General features: G+C 44.4%; 1 long non-coding RNA gene across 1 annotated transcript; it reads right to left on the bottom strand.

Moving 5' to 3' along the window:
- Positions 1-216: 216 nt before the first annotated feature.
- LOC138287430 (uncharacterized) lies at positions 217-9,479 on the bottom strand. The gene is made up of 3 exons (XR_011202214.1): positions 9,134-9,479; positions 5,813-5,914; positions 217-2,349 (listed from the first exon to the last, which is right to left on the bottom strand). It is a non-coding gene; the product is annotated as an uncharacterized lncRNA (long non-coding RNA).
- Positions 9,480-21,138: the final 11,659 nt, after the last annotated feature.

Consider the following 21,138-nt stretch of genomic DNA (forward strand, 5'->3'; position numbering starts at 1 on the left):
TGTGATGTTGAAGCAACTTGGGTGGGAGGTGTTGTTGTGGCACAGTGTGGCCCCCTGTTGCCATCTTACCCGGCTGCCCAGATGGGCAAGGAGCGTCATCCACATCCACATGCCCAGGAGTGTCATCATCACTGAGGGCTTCATCCAGAGGTGGATTGGGAGGCTGGTCGGTGGGTGATGGCTGTCCAGGTGCTGTGCTAGTTCGACCTGTTAAGAAATATAATACAACGTTATTGGCTGACGTGTGGAATCTACATCCAAAGGTTTTGTTTGACTGTAAGTAGAGACCTTGGACACTCTTAAGTGGTAGGTTTGCTGATTGTGCTCTGTTACCATGGTATTGAAGTTGTTGACATGATGTGTGAAGCTTGCAGAAACTATTAGACTCAAGCAGCTCATTAGATGTGGTCCTCAGTTGCACTTTAGATGAGGGAATGAACATGACATCTTAGAAACAGTTAAGTCAACACAAAGGAGAGGAGACATGTCTATTTGACCATTCCAAGGCCTGGGTGTGTGATATACAGCAGAACACACAACTTTGTGGTGTATGTAGCTGTAGCCATCATATGAGCAGTGCCGAGTCAATGTGCTAACTGCCACTACCAATCTGTGTTGTATTGCCATCAAGTCAGTATGTGCCACTCAACTTGCTCAAACCACATGTGTATGTCTAGCCATAGCATACTGTTCTTCCTTCACATTGGCAACATCTTCAATTTGTGTTCACCGAAGGTAGCTGTTTATGTGCCTCCTTATAGTTGATAAAAAAATGTTTAACACACTACTGAATGGTGGTTGTGTCATTGCACCAGATACTACCACAGTGTCCTGTAATGGTAATGTGGCCTAAAGTTGTGTTACTGCCATGATGTAGACTATTGGTGTTATTGATGTAGGATTCCTGTTGTGAGGGCAGGATGTATGGCTCCAACTGAGGTTATTCATCAATGATAGTTTGCCCATTTTATTTGATCCCACACAATATTCCCTTTCTTTCATGGTGTTAAGGCCATGGAGCATCCACCCTTGAATGGCACAGACTATTGGAGTTTTGCAAAGTTTGTGAAACTCATCACTGATTTTGTCTAAGACTTGTTACCTACTTAAGTATGTTACCAACACATTGGGATTTCAATTTGTTTTGTTTGAATGAAATGGGGAACACATTACCTCTTTGTCATTTCTAATTTTCCTTTGCAAATAATCGTTCAAAAGATTTGACAAAATGATGGTGGAAGACAGACATGAAAATTGAAATGCCACAATAAATGCAAAAATGGTTTTGTAACTTGTGTCCAAATTATTTATTTGCGTGCCACAAAGGAACAGAAAGGTGTTTCAAATAAAGAGACAAATGGACTAAAAATAAAAGTCTATCATGGTGGGTGAAAGTATAGAAGTAGCATCAAAAACAGTTTGGAGTCCAATATACAAAATACAACTGCTCTCAAAAAAGGTCAGTTTGTCTCTGAAATAGTACACAGAGTGAATGCTAAACACACAGTGGAGGAAATTAGGATATACATTTCTTGGAGGTGGTGGTGGGGTCTTGCCATACTCTCTTGGTTACCTGGATGACCGTCCCCACTGGGGAAGAGGGGAGAACAGGTGCAGGGACTGGGGTGGGTGGGGCAGGTTTCTCCTGTGGCAGGGTCTTCCTGTCTGTGGCTTGCTGTGGTGTAGTTGGTTCAGATGTAGAAGGACCACGGACAGGGGCAGATGGTATGAGAAAAGCCAAGTACATATGATGGTAGATTTCAAAAAGCACCCCAGAGAGGGAGCTCATTTTGTCATTGTGATTATGTATTTCCAACATGAGCACCCTCTGCACCTCCTTGATCAGTTACGACATGGCCCATCACGTCTTTGGACTCTTGTACTGCTCCCAAGACTCAGTCTATGGTGGTCTGGCTGATACACCAGTGGCCTCACTTTCCTGGCCCTCTGATTTCTCCCCACGACACCTACCCCCACTACCCTGTGCCCTGGAGGCAGTGTGCCCCATCCCACTGCGTCCCGGCACAACTGGAGACCATGTTGGTATTGTCTCAACAGCAGCCAGGACTGGGGGGCACAAGATTGGGGTGATGTTCCTTTGGACACAGGAAGTGGAGGTATCCATTTGCTGAGGTGTTGTTGCAGCTGGGGTGGGAGGTGTGCGACTCAATGGAGCTGTCTGGCCAGACAGACCAAATGGATCAGGCTGCACCCAATCATCCAGACCTGCAGGAGTGGAGTCCTCACTGAAAGCTTGATCTTGGTCTTGCATGGAGGTGTCTTGAGTGGCAGAGGGTGGTATATTCTGGTTTGTACCTCATATGTGTCTTTAGCCACAAATAGGGCAACCTAAAAAAAGTAAAATTATGATAGAATGATTATGTGTTTGTGCGATCCTCATTGCTTTACACATGCAGGCTGATTTACCCAGATGCAAACTTTGGTGATGATGTTCTAGAGATTTCCTTGAATACAACATGCTATTTCAATAAGTGTACATTAGATGTACAAGACATTCGACCCAACACAGTGGTGAGTAGAGTAGAGTACTGGACCATTCCACGGCCCAGCATGCTACAAAACAGTAGACAAACTGTGGCTCAACTTTCTAGTAAAACTGACATTGGTCATTATATGGACAGTGCAAAGTAAATGGTGTGTGGATATTACTTCTATTCAACATGCCACATCACATGGTAGGAAATCTTGGATTAATTATGTGAGCATTTACATCAATTCAATGTAGCTACAAAATGGTGTCAACATGCTTGAGGTACACAACAACTGACATTTTCACCCATAGCATGACATGGTGACTGTCAAATGCACAAGGTTTTGAGATGTGTGCACATATGGAAGTAAAGGAATGTAGAGCTACATCACATTGCACTATTGTTTTGCAGATACAAAAACAGGGCCTCATGGTAATTGTAGTCATCTATTGACAACATAGATAGTTGTTAAAAAGTTAGTTACACATATTTTTGTCAATAATGTGGGAGGAGATGAAACACATTTACAACACGTACACACATACAGGTATAATCTAAATAGGTGAAAATACCACTTACAAGCAGTACAACTTCATGTGGAAAAGAATAGTTTTGGACCTCTTTTTTGAAGAAAAACAACATACAATGATAGAGTACAAGGGACTAGGCAAATGCAAGGAATGATCCATGGGGAACACCACACAATCTGACTAAAAATATTTTAGAAGAGAGATGCAACCCTGATGTTAGTAATTGGTCTAACACAAATTATTTTGTGGAGTCAAGTTTAGGAATATTAGTTTTGATAAGGATGTTGGACCATTCTAAATGTGTGACCCAAGGGCGTGACTCCCTCTGTCAATGCTAAGATGTTGCTAAGTGCAACGTAAAACTTTCCACTTCACCAGGGACTCCAGTCAGGCCTTCAGGATGTTGTATCTGCAAGACCTTCTCTTCCCAGGGAAACAGTTGTAATGGGGGGGGAGAGCACCACCGCCAGTCCTCTAGGCCTCCAGGTGATGCTTGGAGGCCAGGAAACATACTCTCCCCTGCAGGTTGTTTCATCTTTTCCTAATCTCCTCCTGTGTGCACAGGTTGTTAGATAGAGCATTCACTCTGTCCACTATTCTGTACCACATTTGCGTTTTCTGAGATATGGTTGTATTTTGTACTTGTGCTCCAAACAATTGTGGCTCTACTTTAATTAATGATTTTACCTACCATGACAGACAACTCCCCCTCTGTGAAATGTGGCTTTCTCCTCCCTGCCATAGTGAATACTTGTGAAAAAACTAGTGTCCAAATAGATGAAGGATAATCCACAAAACAATATTAACAGAAAACACAGACACAGAGAAAAAAACCTGGCTCCAGTGTGGCAATCCCTGCATCCAGATGGTCTCCTGCAGTGTGATGGCAAAGGCTCATCCCCTGAAATGGAGTGTGTTTTATAATGTGTTTTGCAGGTGTTCACAATTTTCCAATATACAACAGGTTGGACAATTGTGAACACCGCTAGCTTCCAAATATTGGCTACAGACATAATACTATACTGAATGGGTTCCATTATGGACTCCCGCTGTCATGGACCCACCGCTGATACACCGCCAGCACGGCTGTATTATCTAAATACGCTCTGCGAGATCCCACCGTCAAGATGGTGACTGTAACATATTCATCAGCATTGGAGTCTGCCGCTTCGGCTCCAGGATGCAGCTGGCACAAAGGAGTATACTCTGTCATGGCGGTCTTCAGCTCAGCCGCAATACTTTTAAATATGGCACGCGGAACACTGTCGATTTGATGTTTTTTTTGGGTCCACCGCTGACGCAGCTTGGCAGAAAGACATTCAAGACCTAAATCAGGCCAACTAGCAGAGACAGGGGAGAATGTGGCACATGCTTTTTCCTCAACACACATTTCCAATGCAGAAAACCCACCACACTTCTGAAAAAGTATGAGAAGGAGGAATGGAGTTAGATTAGGGATCACCATCATTGATAAACCAGTTCTGCCCCTTATAAATCCATACAAGAGAGAATGACAAGAGAGAAAAATAAAAATATCAAAACCCTTACTCTCTCCCGGATACTCTTGTGGAGAGTAGTTCCCTTTTCTGACTTGAATCTCCACCTTTACATTCACGATTCCTCCCTGGATCAATCAACAGACACATTTGTATCTCCTTTTACTTTGAAAAGAGTTCATGTTGGAGAACCTTTGCAAAATGTCTTGGTGCTCAAAAGGCCAAGGCGATGGAAGGGATGGCTCCAACAAACATGTGAAACATCAGAGAGGCAGGATACTGAATTATAGGTCTGCAATATGATAGAACAAACCACTACCATCTAACAAGGCATCCTGTCCTATCTGCATATTCAGCTGGTTAATGGCAAACGTTGATCACTTGAGTTGAAATGTATATTAATGCATGGCTCCCTAATCTACAATTTTGCTTGATGGACCGTCGATCTAGCCTTTAAACAAAATGTACAGCTGTACCTGTGTAGAGTGTAGGATTACTTAAACTACATAAACCAATTCCCTCCTGCCAAGCATGTTTGGTTCAGAAGGCTACCACCATGAGCAATTTCTATGCTATGGAAAAAGTCTCAGAAAAGAGGTAATATGATGAGGAAGTGACTGAAACTGTTAATTACTATTTTTTTATGATTAGGAAATACATTCCAGATCATGCTCTGGCCAGACAGCGAGTGCTATCTACACTGTTTCAAGATGCACAACATAGCTGAAGTCTAGCCTAGGCTATTCCAAGATGACACAAAGACACCAAGGGCCTGATTTATGAAAAGTTAGTGCAGCCTTTGCGTCATTTTTTATGCAAACGTGGTGCAAACTTACAAAATACAATTATATTTTGTACATTTGCACTGCTTTAACATAAACAATTGACGCAAAGGCAGTGCAAACTTTTCGTAAATCAGGCCCCGAATTTGTAACAAGGAGAAGCTGCTCTTCTCTATGCCCTGCCAAAATAGAGAGACTGCTTGGATGCAAAACTAATTTTCAAAGTATAGTGAGATATTCTTATATTCTCCTCTCTTTTAAGCTAAAGAATGTCCTGCCTAAATCCACTGTGAGCCAAATATAAAACGTTTATCCCCAGCCTCTCACTCTAAATATGGTGACATAACCATGCTTTTTCTCAATTGTGAAACCATCCAAAAATTACCTGTCAAGATGGATTAAAGCACAGTGGTCCCCATAAAAAGAAGCTATCTACCTTTGGAAAAATGTTATGGAAGCCCATTTATTGTATTTAACTTAGGGTAAAACTGGTCTGAATCTTTCATATTTACCTTCATTCTGCTGCATCGGTTCCTGTTTCATGATGCTGGCCTTAGAGAGCTCTGAGGATCGAAAGAAGCTAGAGAGGCTTCTCGCCCAAAGTGTCCCTGAGTCTATGAGGGTAAGACAAGAAAGGAGTCATTTTATATCTCAGCCTAACCATTTAACCATCACTTACCAGATAGGAGCTAGTAGACTTCAAGGAGACCATAAAGAAGATTGCAGGAGGAATGCAATGATCTAGGCCAAGGTGGTGAAAAGGGAAATGATATCAGGTGAAATTAGAAGTTGTCTCTAAGAGAAATCCAGCAAGTTGAAAACGTGGTACAGAGAAGCTGCAAGAGACTCAGGAGAAGGAAATGGCAAGGCTGGAAGAAGTAACACAGGCAAGAGTGTAGGCCAGTGGCGGCTGGTGACATTTAAAAGTGGTGGGGCGTAAAAGTTGCTGGTGAGTGCACTGTGACGAGCGAGCGTAGCGAGCCAGCCTGACTAACATAAAGGGGCTTCGAGGGGGGTTCTCCACCAAGAAAATTTGAAAAAAGAGTGGGCAAATGGTGCATTTTCAATCCAATTTGAGAAAGCCAGGAGGTTAATAAAAAGCAATTGGGAAAGTGTAGTTATGACATCAATAAAGGGATTTCATGTGATAATAACATAGGTAGCTGCTTATTTAATATTACCATACAACTTCATCACAGAGTGTGAGATAACAATTCTAGTACCTCACAGATTTCTTTATTGATATACCTTTAGAAGTGAGATTCTTCTGACTCAAAAGTCGACAAGTCAGCCACTAGACCACCACATTTACCTTTGTTAATTTTAATCCAGTGACACTGACAGGTACTTCTGATTTAGGAGGTATGATTTCTTTCCTCAACTCAACATACTAATAGCCAGGCAAATCTTAATTTTGGCTTAATTTGACATGTATGCATCTCCCTATTCCTTCCTCACTGATGTTTTATTTGACAGATTGTTCCTGTAACATTATAAGTACATGCCACATTTTACCGTTTTTGCATGACATTTTTGCAGTTTTATATACGGCTGCGCGAGATAGGGCCGACAGCATTAGAGCGCTTTACATGAGCGCCAGATTACACCAACAAGGTCACATTCCAGTAATTTTCTTTTTATGCACAGGGAGATTACACGATTGCAAACCTCTCAAAAGGGCCCTGGGCTAGGCCAAGAAGGAAGCGAAAAAGAGCAGTAGAGCACGTGAAAAATGAAAGGCAAATTAAGTCCTAAAAACGGATTGCTGTTTGGCCACCAAAAAACGGGGGATCATGGAACAAGGCCAGATAATTAATCGCCCTGCTCAAAAAGCAGAATTTCTGAAAGTCTGTGCGCCCGACCATTATATGCAGCGAATGCAAAGCGAAACAATTCCTGTACTGGCAAGTCTGATTAAAGGCTGGATTGAACAGGAAGAGGGCTGAAGTCGTTTAAAGAGAAAACCTTAATAGAAAAAACGTGACTGCACTAGTAACTGCGGCTCGCAGCGGCCTCCTTGGCTTCTCTGCCCACCCTCCTCCCATCCATGGTTCGGTGCAAAAATCTCTGCCTCTTTTCTTACATATATAGTGCCTAGCTCTCAGCTCTGTGATCTTAGGCGCTGCACCTGTATGGTTGAGTGGTGATTTTTTGTATATTCATTCTTGTTGCACCAATTCCGTTATCCTTTTCGGATGTTTTTTCTTTGTGACCTAGGTGTGTGTCATCTATCTTGGAAACAGCTGCGTTGTTCGCCATGGCTTCCATCCCCCCTACTCTCAGCCCACCCTCACCTCCCAGCTATCCCCTCCCACCAACCAAGTGGAAAACGACATTGCTTCTGTTGGAACACTTTTCTAGTGGACGAGTGCTTCAGTTATGCTACTAATATAATAATGTGCTTTTGTATTTTGTATATACTCTTTTGTTTTGCTGGTACTATTTTTTTCTGAGGAATTAATTCCTGATTTGTTCTATCTACTCTTTAGCTCCATGTCCATGTCTTTTCCAGTGGCAGCCGTAAATGCACACAGACAGCGGGTGATTTGTGGTTATTAGAGTGTGAATTTGGTGTGACAATGTATGACCCAGGAAACAAGAGGCAAAGAGAGCGCAAAACAAAGCGACAGGGTGAGAGAGAGAGAATGTAGGAGAGAGAGAGAGAGTGAGAGACAGAAGTGCGGAGGAAGGAGAGAAAGAAAGGAGAGACAGAGAGAGGTGAAGAATGAGCAGGGTGACAAAGAGGGGAACGGAGAGATAGATGGGGGCAGACGGGAGAGAAAGAGAGAGCGAGAAAGGGCTTAAAGAGGTGAAATACAGAGAGTTAAATAGAGGAGGAGAGAAAGGGCTGAGAGAAATGAGAGACATACAGAGATTGAGTGAGAGAGACAAACAGAGTGAGAGAGGGAGAGGCAGAGAGAGAGAGACGGAGGACGAGAAAGGGCGGAGACAGAGAGTGAGTGAGAGACACAGAAGAGGGAGAGGCAGAGAGAGAGAGAGGAAGAGAGAGAGACAGAGGAAGAGAAAGGGCGGCGACAGAGAGTGAGTGAGAGACACAGAAGAGGGAGAGGCAGAGAGAGAGAGGAAGAGAGAGAGAGACAGAGGAAGAGAAAGGGCGGAGACAGAGTGAGAGAGAGAAAGAGCCAGCGGGGTGACAAACAGGCGAACAGAGAGAGAGAGACAACTTACACACACGTTACAGAAAATGGTGTCAGTGACTTTTAAATCCCTGCACACGAATGTGTGAAACAAGAATAGTATTTACAATTTGGAAACCACTTGTGGCTGCTGCGCAGCATTCCTTTTATTGCTCTTGTTATGGAATAGAAAAACTCCGGGCATGATCGTCGCAAAGTAGTGAGTGAAGAACACTGGCCGAGGCAGCAGGCGTGAACTGACTGCTGTAGTATTTGTCGACAAAAGTTTTAATTATACAAAATGAATGATTTTGGCTTTTATAGACGTTGTTTTGAAATGTTTAAAGAAGTGTGGGCGCACGCCGCACGCCCATCTTCATATCTAAAGTCTAGTAAGCGGGCCAAAGCGCAAGGGTGCTTGTGTTCATCAGGGAAAATATTTTGGTCGCTGCTGGTGGTGGGCGGTGGGGGGTGGGGAATGCCACAGCTGCAGAATCCATGCTGCCAATACCGACCCTGATTGTCTGCCAGCTGCGGAGACCTCGGGCTCACTGCCAGTGAAAGGTGTAACCGTGCCACGAGATCACACCCACATTAGAAACCCTGCTTTTTGACGAAATCAGTACTTTTATCAGTTCATCAAAATTCTTCCCTCATACAGTATGAGAAAAGTCAAATGATGGGTGAGTCACTCACCTACTGAAGACGGAGACAGACCTGTCTTTTGCGGCGACGCAGCGTCTTCTTCTGCCCCCAGGGGCTCCTCTGGGTCCCGGCTACCCACAGAAGGAGTCGCGGAAGGCCAGGGGGCAGGCAGGTGCCATCCTCATCCGCCTGGTCCTCTAAGGGCAAGAGGAGCAGAAAGGCGAGGGCGGCAGCGGTGCCGGAGCACGGCCACGAGGCGCCTGGAAGCCGTGCTGCTGCTGGTGCGGGCTGCTCAGGAGCAGGAGGCGCGGGAAGCAAACACCTCGCGTTTGCTGACAATGCATAAACTGCGCAGTGGGCAGACTCGATTTTGAGCTTGCTGGAGTTGCTGCCTTCCTGCCTGAAGCCCCGCCCACCATTTCCCAACTTGTCACAGGGCTAGACCCACCCTCTGTGACGAATTGGGAAAGTGTGGGGTGACCATCCTCCACTACCCTGACTGACGTGAAGCCCCTAGCGCTACAGGGCTTCAACCTGAAGCACCCAGGGCTAAGTTTATCCACACATCATTAAGGGGTGGAGATTGGTCCTCTGAGCTATGTCTTTGCCGAGCTGATGACCTCACAGGCCTCAGGCTGTGAGCTTTTCAGCCCGGCAAACATAGACTCAGTCAGGGGAGGGCCTGATCCTGCCAGTCTAATCTCACGTGACCCAGCAGCCCCGAGCCAGGCCCCAGCCCCAAGCAAGAAAGAGGTGTGTGCATTTGTTTTAGGGAGGGAGTTAGGGGAGTTTGTTTTCACCTTTTTTTTTTTTGGTATGTTTACGAGGGTGGAGCCCCGACGCCCTCGTGCAGAAACCGCCACTGGTGGAGGCGTCGATGTCAATACACTCAAATGTAGTGAGTTGGGAGGAGTTACTTCCAAGATCTTTTGACCCTTGATGTGAGGATAAGGTTGATAGCTTGACGATCTCATTTCCCATTCCTGACCCATCAAAGTGCCTTAGTTTAGCTGCTGATGGTTGGTAGAAAGAGCAGGAAGTAGAAATGAAAGAAAGTAAATACAGCTTGTTTTACTTTTTCTTCCAGCCACTCTCTTCACAAACACTGAGATGTATGATGAAAAGGGCAGTGCCAGAGGTGCCAAAGGTTATGCCTAGCTTCTCCACATGACCACCCATAAGGATTTATGGATAAAAAGATTGAGATATAATGTTTCATAGAGAATGAAGAAAAATTGTAATTTAGAGGAATATACAGATAGAAATAGCAAGTGAAAAATAGTCCATCCTATATTCCTTTTCGATGTTTGTTGACACATTGCAGACACTGCAGTAGGTTTTCCCAGATTTCTATGCCTCCTACGTATCCTTTCTTTTTTGTATAGAAATACAAAGTGATTCTTAGATAAACTTCATTTGCATAAACATTTACAGAAGACAACCATGCTTATCTACTATGAAGATATAATTTATGATAGTGAATTGAACTTGCGGGACTTGATGCATTCCTGGAAAGGTCCAAGGGATAGCACTTATCCAATTAGAAGGGTGCCCCCTTCACTGACTGTTTGCCACCTAAAAATGGCAAATAGTCTGGGCTCCTCAGCCTCTACACCTGCATCTATAACATGGTACAGACACAAAGGACACACTCCATGCACAGGAGGAAGCATGAACTTGAGTTAGCACTGGCACATATGTAGCAGAGGCATGATCTGTATAACAGAAAGAGCCTGCCTTCTGCACCCCTTTGGCACTTTGGTATCATAGTAAGGGCTGCAGTGTCGCCCCATGCAGAAGAGGACACACTTTGCCCCTGAGTATTACAGGCATGGTTGCAGAAGAAAAAAGATCTGTCAGGTGGCCCTCTACCAGTGTGCTACAATGAGGCAGTCTACAGTCATCAGAGAGCCAACCAAGCGTGCCCCTTAAAAAGGATGATTGACCCATAGACATCCCCCTGAAGAAGGGTGCAGTAAATCACTGCACCTGATTTCAGGGAATCTCTACCCCTCTTTCAACTGAGAGCTGAGTTGTCGCCTACACAGTAAAATGAGAGCCAGTGGATTGAAACAGCCAATTCATCTTTCACTAATGCGCTGTTTCCAATGAAGGTTTGGGTTCACATCTGCACTGGGAAAAGTTAATTTCTTTTGATACTGCATACTGTCCCAACCTGTGCCTGGTACACAGACTTTAGTATTTAAAGTGTGTAGTAATTAAGTGAGCACTACATCATGGAGTAGAGTGGGATAACTCCCCTTATCCATAATATGATCTCTGGGGCTATTTTACAATGAGGGACCCAGCATGCAATGGACATGTGCACCAGCTTTCTGCACGCAGGGACACTTTGGTATTAGGGAAGAGGCTTCAGATGCTTGTGCAGCGCTTTCTGCAATGGAGATCATGCCATTGTTAGATGTGTAGTGACTCAAGTTGAAGGGATGTTCCCTCATTTGCATAGGGGCATGGCTTGATGTAAATGAGGGAATATTTTAGCTCCACACCTGTGCTATATAGACAGGCAAAGGAGCTACCAGGAGGCACCCAGTTAATGTGCCCCCTATGGGTGTCCATGTGAATGGGGAAAAGTGGGTCCCAGGGGCACCTCAGGCATCTTTCTGATGAAAAGTGCAGTAACTCACCAAAGACGTCTGCAGGGCAATTTCTGTCACCCTACAAATACAGGCTACATTTTACCTGCGCAGTGAACAGTAGACCGGCAGTTTCAAAAAGCCGGTCTGTCATTCTCTGAAGCACCGTTTCATGTGCAGGTACAAGTTCACAGCTGCACTGTGTGAACAGCACATTGTCATGATACAATGCAACGTCCCACTTTGCTCCCAGCGCAGACTTAAGTGTAAAACTATTTTCTGAAATGTTACTGTATGTGCATTTTACCATGAGTTTCATTTTTCTTTTCGTCCAGTGTCTATGAGACAAACTCCAGAAGCAACCTATTTTATTTACCTCTTTCCTCTTAATGGCAGGTCTATAGCTCAATTTTCTACATAAACCGTGGAAATCCATTACATATGGAGGTTCTCGTGGATTCCTGGCCTGATTTTAAAACAGCAATTTGCAAGAAACAGCCAATGGTGAGTAAAAGGATTGATCTTGGTATGAGTATGCCCATACAGTGCCCATATGTGTTTTAAACAATAATTTAATATTTATAGGCACTATCAGAGCTGGAGAGCGTTTCATGCTTGAACAACAATTTGAAACTGCTCCTATTTAGTAGGGAATAAAATAACCTACCATCAGTCAGCTCTTTGATAGACGATGTGCAATGTGTTTGGGAGTCTCATTACAAAGTCCTAGGTCATTGGTTTTGAGTGAGGGGCTCCATTGCACATTTTGCCTCAGACCTATGTCTAAAAGAGTCGAGACCTGGTGAGTATTTGTAGAGAGTGACCTCAGCAGTACTTCGTAGGGAAAAACCTCAAGAGCAGGTGTTGGATCTGACCCTGTCTGCAGGGTCACCCCCAAATGTTTTGCCTTTAACACTCAACTTTTTGCTGAATTAATTTTCGTTGGCCTTAGAACTCTGTGTACTTTACCACTGCTGACCAGTTCTAACTTGCTTAAGCAGTCTCCCTAAAACACAGTGAAGTTGGCTTCTACCCAATTGGCATATTTAATTTACTTGTAAATTGCCTATAGAGTGAAATGCCATATACCCATGGTCTGTAAATTAAATGTTACCAGTGGGCATGTGGCACTCATTGTGCTACCCACTTAAGTAGCACCTTAAAACATGTCCCAGGTCTGCCAATACAGCCTGAAGGCAATGTTAAATTGCCATGCCAACTTGGCATTCAAACCCCCTTGACAAGCCTTAGCTGTTCCTTTTATTACATATTAACACTTCTAAAGTACGCACTAGATAGCCCATAGGGCAGGGTTCTGCAGGACTTTTAATGATAACCCCTCTTTAATGGTAAAGACATACTTTTCCTTACAGTTTTGTAATTGACACTTTTAGAAACTTGGCATTTTCCTGCCCATTTGTGCCTGAAACCTGCCTTGGGTCACATGACTCGGTGTAACTGACTGTTAGCTTTTTGAATTCCTCCCAGGCAGTCACACAATATAGAAATTAGATGTGCCTGAATGGACCATCTGCTAGCCGGATGGTGGGGTGGAGAATTGCAACTGGATAACCTGTGCTCTGCCTTCGCATAAAGAGCCTAACAACCCCACATTGTCACTGAAGCCAGCTTGGAGCCAGGGCAGGGGAGGCAGACATTCCCACATGTTTCAAAACCACTGTGTAGAAGCTTCTCACACCTTCCAGAACCAGAGCCCCAGGGTGTAAAAGTAGGATCTCAGACGCCAGCCCTTTTGTACACATCTGGACCAGTGGATTCTCTGTCAAGAAGAAGGACTGTTGTGCTGCTGAAAGGACTACCAGTCTGCTGCACTGCAGCTCTAAAGGAACTGCTGCTCTGCTGTGCTTACCTGCTGCCCTCTTGCCTGAGTGAGAATAGAACTAGACCTGCAACTTCACCCTTACTCCCAAGACACCAGAGTAACTCCAATGGCTAGTCTGAGGGCCTCTGATCTGAGACATAAAAGGCTCCCCAACATCCTGCACTAATGCCTGGACCCAGTTGAAGTAAGTTCCTGACTCCCTAAGTGATGCCCCTCAGGTCCTGGACCCTTGGTGTAGCTCGGAGAGCTGCATATGTATGTTTTTGGGCTTTTCACAACTGCAAACAGGTCCATTCTCACAAGACCTCACCACTTTGCTCATGATTCTACGCAAAGCTCCAGCAGCCCCCTTTTGCACTACAGCATCAACCACTAGAGGTGAAAAGCAAAACTCCAGTGACGCCCGTCCGGGATGACTTCAGTGTCTTTGCGCTACGCCGGCAGCTTCACCTGATGTTCTCCCTGCTCCTCGCTGCGCCCCCTCCACAAGTGAACAGTACCCTAGGCATGGAGTTGAGAAGGTAAGTGGGCCTAACCTGGTGATTGTAGCCGACCTGCCCTCCACTGCAGTCATCCTGAACTTGTGACTTTGACCTGGTCCAGGTCGACCACATGTCCAAAGTTGGTGCTTTGTGCTTTTTGGCACTATTTTCACTAAAATCTTTAAGAATTCATAACTCCAGTTGTACTGATTGGAAGGTGTGACAAGCTATCCATAGCTGTCGCTTTGTGCTTTTTGGTACTATTTTCACTAAACCCCTTTAGATTGTATAACTCCGGTTCTACTAATTGGATTTTGGTAATTTGGTGTCAAATACTTTATCAACGTTTACTCTTTTTCTAAATTGGTTTAGGATTTTTCTCAAGTTGTGCTTTCACTTTATCTGTTTGTGCGCTGCAGGAATATTTAACACATTGACTCTAGGTTAAGTCTGACTTCTTTCTGTGTCAAGCTACCTGGGGTTAAGCACAGGTTAATGTAGTGACTTTTTGTGGTTTCCACTGCAAGGAATTGTGCCTGTTGCTTGACCAGGGCTCACATCCCAGTCAACCAACAACCCAATTTCTAACAGTGGGGCACTGCTGGCCTCTCCCTTGCCTGCACTGTCCGTACCATCCCTGTACCCTAGGGGAAAATGGAGCCAAATGTTCAGCGATCTGTAGTACTGCAGGGGACATCTGGATCCAGCTGGACTCCTTGATACCTCTCGTGTCTCCTGGTATTGAGCACTGTCATACTTCTCATCAATATGTTTTGGAAGACATTTTCTCACAGAATTGGTATACTATGTATCAGTTGTGCATGTAAAGCATTCTAATAACATTGAGTGTAGCAGTACTATATAAAAAACTAAATGTATTTTGTACAAGGGGATCACTTTCAGTAGTTACTTTCACCAACTACTTTACTAGTGCATGAGTATTTGGGCCACCCTCCGGCATTCTCTAGTTCCCTAAACATTTCCACCAGCATTCTCCATTATTAGACTCCACTGTTAAGTACTTACTCGGTCAGGTTTATTTGTGCCTCTGACTCTTGATACATCACAGGAGCCCAGGCTTCTCTTTCACTTACATGTTTGTAGAATATTTGGCAACAGGCCTCTCTCTCCTCAATGCTTGTTCTCTTTATCAACATACATCAATACTCAGCTCTGTGGTGTCCCTGATACACAACTAAAATCCTCTTTCGGTGAATGTACTGGTCAGGGACTGTCCATTTAGTCTTGCAGTTGAGATGCACAGTCCTAGACCACTTAACATGATTTCCCCATAAATGAATGGTAAAGGACGTTATATGAAGAGTGAACAGTGCACTTATATGGGAAACACAACTCTCTAACACAGAATCACAAAAACGGAGGGGAGACCTGGCCAGAAGGGTGATTAATAGTAGAAGATCCCATCAACATCCTAACGCTTGGGGCCAGCACATTCAGGGAAACAGTGAGCAGCTGCCTGCACTTTTTAGAGGGGAGAGAGACCTTTTTGCAGGTAGGAGCAGTAAGTGGCTGTACCTGCCTGCTGGTAATCTCTGGGAAGTCCATGGGATCTCCTTTGCCCTTCCAGAGCGCTGGCTTCAGGTGGCGGACTGAGAGGGTGCCTTCTTTTTTCTGGGCCCTATAAGTGAGCCTCCTAAGGACCTGTTTGCCCATCCGCCCTTTTCCATAATACGGCGCGGGTACAGAGGCAACTTGTTTCCCTCAAAATGCAAATGAGGGAATGTACTCTGAAGAGGGAGCTGCACTACGTGTTCTCCAGTGCTATCAGTATGACAGAAGGGGCCACACAAGCAATTTCTTCTGTAATATCATAGTGCCCAGGAGGATATTATCACCTCCACACCAGAACTAAGAGGTCTGCAAACAATTACATTGATCTCAATATACTTTCACTGCACTGACAGAATATGCTCTAGCGTGTCTAAAATGGTGAAATCGTAAGCAAGGAGCAAACTGAGTGAGCTTCCGGTGGCCCATATCCAAGAGAGAGAAGCACAAATCACCATGCTCAGCATACGTGATTAATAGGAGCATGTTGTGAATACTTCCATTTAGCATCACGAATCCATTCACTACCTACGTCTAGGAACTATACCACTCTGATTATCCAGTCATGCCACAGGCAACGAAAATTCCTCGAGGGAGTACACCTCCCTGTACTATCAGGTGAAAGCAGTGCGCTACTAGAATGCAAAATCACAACTGAAGAGATTGAGAAAGTGGTTTTGGAACTCTCTGATGGTAAAGCTCTGGTATACAAGGTTTTATCAGAAACGATCTATAGCATCTTCCCTGTTTTATGTAAGCTATTCAGTGAGGCAGATTCCACAAGGGGGATCTGCAGAGAATTTATTAAATCAGTCATCGGTCTCTATTTAAACCAGTCAGAGACGCACAGCATTTTAATCATTACCGACTCATCCCCGCTATAAACACGGATGTCAAGATCCTAGATGAAGAGGTTGAGAATTAGGAAATTATCCAAGCTCTTATTCACAACACTCATCTAGGCTTTGTACCTGGATGCACATGCAAGGGCTCCAACCGCAGGACTTGAAGGGTAACCTTTACGTTGCAGTAGTGGTCTTACTTCATGCATTGAAAAGAGTTTCCCTTTTCACAGATTACAAAGCCCAGGGATTGGCTCAAATGTTCTTGCAGAAGTCAAATTGATGTATGATGCACCAACAAAACTGATAGATGTGTAAGCCTTCAGGCCTGACACATTTCACATACTCAGGAGAACAGGGGTGCACACAATATCCTCTCACTCTCATTGGAACTTCGTACTGGAACCTCTGACAGCAGTGATTGGACAATTGCAAGAGGCCAAGGGGATAACACCATCTGCAGGCCAATCCAAAGTGATGTACTATACAATTGAGATCTTGCTAACCTACAGAGATTTAAAAACATCCCTCCCTAACCTTATGCACCTAACATGATACTTCTCCTCATTGTCAAGTTATAAAATTAATTGGCAGATGACCTGAGATATGACCGCTTACCAATGCATCTGGTAGGATGACTGAGGAAAGTCTGGGATTCAAGTGGCAGTTGTCATGGATTAAATATTTTGGCATCTTTTTTTACAGGGTATCGAAAAACACGATAAAGGGAAATGCACACCCCCTAATGAACAAGGACGATAATGACTTCGCACAATGGTCCTACATACATGGATTTCTGCGGGGGAGAGTACAGGTCATTAAAATGGTGGTTGTCCCTAAATGTAGTTACCTATTTTGAGACAGAATATCGGAAATATAAAGATAGTGGTACAAAATATTGTGTCAAGAATATTAAGGGCAAAAATATTGTGAAGGTAGGTTTCTTTAGGTAGGTTTCAAAGTACGTAGACATGGAGTTAAGAATAGTAAATCTATACTTACCTATTTACATTCTCAATATTTTGGTCCTTGATATTTTTGACACAGTATTTTGTCCACACAATATTTTTGTTTCAGATGTTCTGTCAGTAATCCACTAAGAATGTTACCACTTCCTATCCCTAGCAAGGTGTTGAGATCTATATCTGAAAAGATTCCGAAATTCATGTGGGCAGGAAGAAGAGCAGGATTCCAGCCATGCAAGTTACATGCAGCCACTACTTCGGGAGGGCTGAGACTCCTGGACATGCATCCTAAATGTCAAGATCAGGACCATAGAGATCAGCCATTATGCAAAGAGCCTACCTGGCCAGCCTACCTGGCCTTTATTACCTAAATTACGAGAACAACTGTCCGACCCACCTCTTCCTCCATTAGTTCCTCTGGCACACAAGCTACACAATGTTAACAAACACATCCACAACTAGGTCCCGCTCAGGCCCAAGGCTGGATTGATGACTTGGGTTTGAATGTTTTAGTGGCCGGATTGGGCATTTAAAGGTATACACACAATAGACAATTTGCTCCAAAGTGACACCCCAAAATTCTTTGAGGTCATTAGACAGGAAGTTTATTTCCCTTCCTCACAGGGCTGGTGACACAGGCAACTAGTTCACTGCTTAAAGAGTAGATTTGGAGAGCGACCAATTGAAGTCAAGTCCCCATTCCCTCACATGTAACAAATAGGACAATCACAGAGGTGTTCTTTTGCCTTTGTGACAGACCGATCTCCAACTTACATTTAAAATAGGAAAGCAAGAAAGTAGACTCACACAACAGACATTCTTGCACCTGTCCTGAACACTGGAAGAATGTGCCTTCCTACTGAACACATGTGGCAGGGACCTGATATAACCGCACCTCAAATACACATATTTCAAGATACTTCTCGTATGGTACTGGTCAACAGCCAAGTCATAAAGATCAAGACTATCCCTAAACAACCTCTGCTGGAGGTGCAAATCACAGGAGTGTGATCTACTGTATACAGGGTTGTCCCTAGCTTTTGCCTATTGGTTGGAAATCTGGCAGGTCATGCAAGCCACCATTGACTAGCCCTTGACTTAGGCAACTTCAAACTGGTGCCGATGAATGGCAATGGCACTCTCTACTGCCGAAATCTACATCCTCAGACTCTGGAGAGTGGTCAAAATACCCACATGCATGGATGGAATGGCAGGCATTGTTGCTTTTTCTTGTGACATGTGAACAAATAACACTATTTGATCGCATTTGGGGACACTATCTGAATTACTGATATAATCATCACCTCTGATGTCCTATGCCTCCATTTCCGTATAGCCATAGAAAACCATCACAGTGTCATCTCAGAATCAGTAAGATTGAGGCTACTGATTGGTGGAATAGGATGATGATGACAGTAATCTGACCCAGGCAATGAAAGGAAAGCCCCGTCACCCTCTTTCTTACTTTCTTGTTTTTTCTTATGCTAGGTATCTTGATACAAACCATGATACACCATCATGCATTACACAATACCAAGGGTTGTTGGATACCGTAAAGCCCTGAAATTCCTTTCCCCATACACTGTCCACTCCCCCACCTTCTGTCCCTTTTCCCCAAAGGATGCTACATAAATTACCCCAGGCAGTCCCAAAAGGTGATACAGATGCAAGGGTCCTGATCCAACATGGGTCGTCTAGGGGATATTACCTGTGTTGTCTTCAAAGAGTTTAATTAGAAATACCTGCCTGTTAACTAACCTGAAGAGAGAATGATTATACTGTGATTGTTGAAAAATCTTGTCATCTGTAAAACTATCCATATACCTTTCACACATTTGCACCCCTTACAGACAGACAGACAGACAGAAACACACACATACACATAATGTAACGCTACTGAATCTCATCACCCACGCTACAAGTACCCTCCTTAGCATTAAACAACATTGGACTGTCCAGCACAAACCCTGGGTTGCCAGGACAATACATTTTGAGGCAGTAACAAAAACATGTAAGTAGGTGTGAGATCAGTTCTTCCTAAGGACCTGATTTAGATCTCAGTGGATGGAATACTCCACCACAAATGTGACGGATATCCCGTCCACCGTGTTATGATCTTCATAAAATATGATGGGATCGTAATACAGTGGACGGGATATCCGTCACATTTGTGATGGAGTATTCCCTTTTGGCAAGATCTAAATCAGGACCACCAGCGGACCACCAAACTCACAGGGGGGACGCCACCACCATGGCGGTGACGTCCCCCCTAATCGTATTACAATGTTCCCCCCGGACTGACTGGCGGGAACATTGTAATACGCTTTCTCGCCAGGCTGACTGGTGAGAACAGTGCTAGGATATTGACCTCGGCTCCTTTAAGAGAGCCGAGGCCAAGATCCTAGCACTCCAGGACCCTCGGAACGTGTACTGTCTGCAGTGCATACCGTGCGTATTAGACCTGGCATCCTTGACGTAGTCTCCCCTGTCTTTTTGCCTCTGCTTCCTATGTTTTGACTGTGTGCTCTACTTTGTTTTTGCTGGTTTTGGTACTCAGGGTACTTTACCACTGCCGTCCAGTGCTAAAGTGCAAGGTCTCCCTGTGTAAATTGTGTGTGGAATTGGCTTTTCCGTGACTGGCATATTTGACTTACTAATAAGTTGCTAGCAAAGTGCATTAGAAGTGCCCTGGTCCTGTAAATAAAATGCTACTGGTGGGCCTGCAGCACTGATTGTGCCACCAACATGAGTAGTCCTGTGAAACATGGCTCAGACCTGCCACTTCAGTGTCTGTGTGTGCAGTTTTAAACTGCCAGTTTGAGTCAGTGCACTTACTAGGCCCAAACCTTCCTTTTTTGTACATGTAAGGCATCCCTAAGGTAGGCCCTACGTAGCCCCATGGGCAGAGTGCTCTGTGTGTTAAAGGTGGGACATGTACTGGTGTGTTTTGCATGTCCTAACAGTGAAATACTGCCAAATTCAGTTTTCATTGTTGCAAGGCCTATCTCTCTCATAGGTTAACATGGGGGCTGCCTTTAAATATCTTTTAAGTTAAGTTTCCCTTTGGGAGAAAGTAGAGATGTGGAGTTTGGGGGTCTATGAACTCACAATTTAAAAATATATATTTTGGTGAAGTTGTTTTTTAAATTGTCAGTTTGAAAATGGCACTTTTAGAAAGTGGGCATGTTCTTGCTTAAACCATTCTGTGACTCTGCCTGCTTGTGTATTCCCTGTCTGGGTCAGACTGACAGTTGGGCTGTTTGTGAATCTCTACTAAACAGTGACACAAAGGGAGCTGGAGTGTAACCTGGATATCCTGATAGGTCATCTGGGCTAGAGTGGAGGGAGGAGCTGACACTTACACCTGAATGGGCTAGCCTGCCCTCACACAGTGCAGTCTCCAACCCCCTTGAGTGAGTCTGGAGCCAGGCCTGTGCAAGGCAGGATCTTGTGAACAACAGAGACTTTCCTTTGAAGTTTGCCTACTTCACAGGCAGAAAGGTGTATAAGTAGTGGACGCAAAACCCCAGATTTTCAGATTACTTCTGGATTCAAGAGCAACCACTGCCAAGGAAAAGAGCTGGAGGAGGAGTACTGCCCCCTTGCCTGTGACTGTGCTTTGCTGGGTGGGCCTGCTGGTGTTGCTTCTGCCTGTAAGAGGACAAAGACTGGACTTTGTGGTATATTCCTGCTTTTGAAGTGTCTCCAAGGAATGGACTGAGCTTGCCTCCTGTTTTGAAGTCTCAGGGCCACCAAAG

The sequence above is a fragment of the Pleurodeles waltl genome, chromosome 4_1 (genome assembly GCF_031143425.1).
Source record: "Pleurodeles waltl isolate 20211129_DDA chromosome 4_1, aPleWal1.hap1.20221129, whole genome shotgun sequence".
Taxonomy (NCBI): domain Eukaryota; kingdom Metazoa; phylum Chordata; class Amphibia; order Caudata; family Salamandridae; genus Pleurodeles; species Pleurodeles waltl.